A 5,132-nucleotide genomic window follows, 5' to 3' on the forward strand; every position below is an offset into this window, starting at 1 on the left:
TCTACTAAATGTCAAGCACCTTGCTGGGTATCTCACAGATGTGACTTCATTTGAACCTCATGAGAAGACCACAAACTTGGTATTATTATCCAAAATGTTATGTAAGGAAACTGAAGCTTAAAGAAGTGAAATGACTCACCCAATTTTTCACTGCAGGCAAGGGGGCAAAGCCAGAATTTGAAGTCACTATTGCAAACTCTACCGCTTTACACCGTGCCATGATGCCTTGATGGAATATTAAAATACATTTGTTGAACACCTGTTATGTATAAGACCTTGTACCCAACTTCAAAGAGGATTCAGGATGAATGAACACAATCCTAACCCTCAAAAAAACACTGGTGTTATATGGAAACCAACTTGACAATAAACTATTTAAAAAGAAAAAAGAAAAAAAAGAAAGTGAAAAGATGCCCAGAGGAAATAAAAACATTAATTTGAAAAAAAAATCCTAACCCTCAAAAAAGAAATTTCAATCTAACTGAAGTAAAAGATAAAAACAAAAGATGTACAGGAGCGCGTGGGTGGTTCATTCAGTTGGGCATCCAACTTCAGCTCAGGTCGTGATCTCATAGCTAGTGAGTTCAAGCCCTGCATAGGACTCTCTACTCTCAGTGTGGAGCGCACCTCAGATCCTCTCTCTCCCTCTCTCTGCGCTCCCCTGCTCACTCGCGCTCTCTCTCTCAAAAAGAATTCAAAATTTTAAAAAAGAAAAAATGTGCATAAGTAGTTTTATTACTCATGAGAATATAGGTAAATTGTGCTTTTTATTAAAGTTTTTAGTACAGAATGGGACATGCTCATCATAAATCATATTACAATGGATCTATAATTACTGTATTATCATGTGTTCCTTCACAAGCTAAATCTCATATAAGAAATCTCATTAAAGGTTTTATTTGATAAAATGGACCTCATCAAAATTAAAAACTNNNAGGGCACTCGTGGGGATGAGCACTGGGAGTTATACGGAAACCAACTTGACAATAAACTATTTAAAAAAACTTTTCCTATGTGAAAAACCTGGTAAGAGGACAAAAAGACAAGCTGCAGACTGTAACAGGATACCTGAAAGCCACATGTCTGACCAATAACCAGTATGTATAATATACAAAGAGCACTAAAAACTCCACAGTGAAAAAATAAACAATTCAATGAGAAGATAGGCAAAAGGTATAAACAGACATTTCTTTTTTTTTTAAACAGTTTATTGTCAACTTGGTTTCCATATAACACCGAGTGCTCATCCCCATGAGTGCCCTCCTCCATGCCCATCACCATCCTTCCCCTCCCCACTACCCCCATCAGTCGCAGTTTGTTCTCAACATTCAAGAGTCTCTCATGGTTTGCCTCCCTCCCTCTCCCCCTACTTCCCTCCTTCTTCTCCCCCACATCCTCCATTAAGTTCCTCCTAATCCTCCTATACGTGTAAACATATGGTATGTGTCCTCTGCCTGACTTATTTCGCTCAGCATAACACCCTCAAGTTCCATCCACGTTCCTACACATGGCCAGATTTCATTCTTTCTCATTGCCATGTAGTATTCCATTGTATAGAAAAACCACATCTTAAACAGACATTTCAATGAAGAGGATATAGAGATGATGAATAAGCACATGAAAATATCTTCAATATCATTATCCAGCAGGGAAAAGCAAACTGAACCTACATTGAAATATTACTTCATATCTATCAGAATGGCTAATACATAAAGTGATGATAGCACTAAGTGCCGACTAGCATGTCGAGAGACTTGATCACCCATATGCTGCTGGTAGAAATGTAAAATGGTACAGCCACTCCGGAAAAATTAGATGAAGTGTTTTCAAACTAAACATGTAAATATCATATGACTCAGTGACTGCAAACCTGTGTATTTATTTATCCCAGAGGAATGAAAATTATATTCATGCAAAAACCTGTAGGTGAATGTTCATAGCAGCTTTCTTTGTAAAAGCCAAAACCTGGAAACAGCCCAGATGCCTCTCTATGGGTGAATCATTAAACAAACTGTGGATCATACATACGCAATACCGCTCATTTGTTCACTTCAATCCTATCTCTTTTGAAATGTCTATTTTTAATCAGATTATCCTTAATTAAACCACGAACCACTAGCAGACTACCTATATGAAAATCTGCTTGGCAAAACTAATGAAAGGTTTGTAGAAAACAGATCAAAAGCAGGTAAAATCTTGTTTTTAAATGTTTACTTATACTATTATTCCATTGTGAAATTTAACTCCTCCAAGTGTTCCCTTAATTTCAAATTTTATCCCAACAGAACCAACTTCATGACCCACCTTAGGAACCAAGGAAAAAGACATTTTTTTTTAAGTTAATGCTCTATTTATTAGGGAAAAACGACCAGCATTTACAACTTGGAACAGACATAAATTGTAGTTTCTTGAACAGCAATGTTGATGATTGGGCTAAAGTCTACACTACAGCCCAGTCTGCTGGCTCCAAGCCCTGGTTCAGAAGGTTTTAAAAACAGAGTCCAAAGATACTCCCTTGGAAAGGGTTTCTTTTTAAAAATATGCGTGAATGATGATAGCCTGACACCCCCACTTCACTCCAGGACAACGTGGACGACACCAAAGCAACACAGGCAGCACGGCACCAGGATGTGTGTCCCTGCCACCACGAGTGGGGCCACACGGAAGTACAAGAGGGCTGGCCAGCTCAGTGAGGCTGTGTCTGGACATTCTGTCCTTCACCCATTTTTCTGCACAGCGTCCTGAGGTAAGCCAATTTTAAAGGTTTTTTTCAGTAAACCAGGTTTGACGATTTATACTAACCAACTGAACTGGAACACATTTTGAACAGGTGTTAAATCTGTTGGGTTTTTTTTCATTTTTCGTTTCTAATACAAAAGCCTGACTGTGCTCAATTGTCAAGCTACATGCATGAAAAACCGGCTGGCCCAAACAGTGTCCTAATCATTAGCAAATGGAACTGCAAGGAGTCCACCAAGTGCTTTCCTATCATTGAGGCAGTACAAGTGTTAGTATCGTAAAACTGACGTGGAGCTTGATCTTTAGGGGACAGGACCACCAACACATATGTGGGGGTTTTGTGTGTGGACAGAAGGTCCTTTTGACATTAGTTTTGCTTTACAAAAAGAGAATGAGTAGATGATTGTGGGGGTTTTTTTGTTTGTTTGTTTTTGCAAGAGATAAGTAAAAAACTCAATATGATTTTTCTACAGAGGGCAAAAGGAATTGGAAGTAGGTCTTCATTTTTGCTATCATCATCTGTATGAATTCTTCATAGTGGAGTTGTCTGTCTCCATCAGTATCTGCTTCTCTGATCAGTTCATTTATTTCTTCATCTGTTGGTCTTTCTCCTAAGTTTGTCCTGACACCACATAGTTCTGCCACACTGATGTAAGCATTCCCATCCTTGTCAAAGACCCAGAATGCTTCGCAAATGTCTTCTTCATTGCCCATATCTTTCATTTTTCTCGTCGTCATACTCAAAACTCCTGGAAGGTCCATGGTGCCATTAACGTCAGCATCCACCTCCTCACTGATCATCTCCAGCAGTTCAGCTTCTGCTGGGTTCTGACTCCATGACCTCATGACAATTCTGTTCCTTTGTTGTGATGGTGCCATTGCCATCTTTGTCAAATAAGGAGAAGGCTCCCTTGAACTCAGCAATCTGTTCTTCAGTCAGCTGATCGGCCATGGTACTGGCGAAGGGAGGAAGAACGGAGGGAGCGAGGCAGGCTGCAATAGCTCAGGGGCTGTGACAGCAGGGGTGGCTCTGTGGCTAAGAAAGTGTGCCCGGCACACTGTGCCCTGCCTCTGCCCCACTCCAGGCAAAGGCCATTTAAAAGCACACGAAGTACGGGGAGATGGGCATGGAGGAGGGCACTTGTGGGGATGAGCACTGGGTGTTATATGGAAACCAACTTGACAATAAACTATTTGTAAAAAAAATAAAAATTTAAAAAAATTTAAAAAATAAAAACTGCAAGGTACTATAAAAAATAAAATGAAATAAAATTTTAAAAAGGCATACAAAGTGCATAACACTAGAAAAAATAGTACATGACCCACNGAAGGAAGGAAGGAAGGAAGGAAGGAAGGAAGGAAGGAAGGAAAGTGAACGTTTTATAAACAGTCACAGTAAAGGTATAAAACACAACCATTTGCTACCATCTAGTGGAACTATTAAGTTTTGCACAGAAACATATTTTGCTTTAATGTAATCATTCTACTTCATTACTTTCATCTGATTCTTCTTGATTACACAGATTTATGGTTGTAAAAGTAAAATTCCTTGATATTTGATACAAAATTCTTAAAATATAAGCATCACATGTAAGGTGCAAGATAGAAAGAGAAGAAAAGTCTTCTGAAGATAGACATTGCACTTTTTCCCATTTAAAATGATTTTAATAGCCATCCATAAACTGGTGAGAGGAAAAGGTCATGAACCACACTCCACCCAAATTTATGCTGAGAAGAATTTATTTTCACACAAACTGGCACTGTATCCTCATTCCCAGCTTGCTCCTATTCTACATGTCATTTTATTGCCAGACTTTTTCTCTAGTGTGCTTATGTCATGCAAAGCATGTCAAATATGTATGGTCATACTAATTACATTCTTCTTGAACATGGCAAAGCAATCCTGCTGGAATGTGAAAACTAAGAAACCAAATTATAAATGTGCCACATGGTCAATGATAGGAAGACAATGTATACCAAACACCATGTCCCACAGCACTGATTATGTTGCTTTGGCTATGTTGACTTGACAACTAGTCCAGAATAGAGGAGGCTTTAACAGTATCCTGTCCTATGCTCTCAGTAGTCACAATTATACAGATGAGTTTCCTACCTAAAACATATATGATTCTCTGCCAGTTATCATTCTTAGATTTCGTAGTTATCTTAAGGTTTCCTTCAGCATGTTTGCCTTCTACAAGAACATTATACTGGAGAAGTGTATGTATTGTGAAATGAGTATTAAATCATACTTCTGACACCAGGTCATGGTCCCCTTGAGTCTGGCTACAGGATTACCTGCCATCTACAACATCAGGGGAGTCAGGCAAAGGTTTATATAGATAAGACAGACTCCCAAAGACATTTCTCACAAGGATTATTTACATTCAAAT

General features: G+C 38.7%; 1 pseudogene; it reads right to left on the bottom strand.

Moving 5' to 3' along the window:
* Positions 1-3,295: 3,295 nt before the first annotated feature.
* Positions 3,296-3,691, bottom strand: LOC144239154 (calmodulin-alpha pseudogene; annotated as a pseudogene).
* Positions 3,692-5,132: the final 1,441 nt, after the last annotated feature.

This window comes from Crocuta crocuta, unplaced genomic scaffold (assembly GCF_008692635.1).
Source record: "Crocuta crocuta isolate KB4526 unplaced genomic scaffold, BGI_CrCroc_1.0 scaffold660, whole genome shotgun sequence".
Lineage (NCBI taxonomy): Eukaryota > Metazoa > Chordata > Mammalia > Carnivora > Hyaenidae > Crocuta > Crocuta crocuta.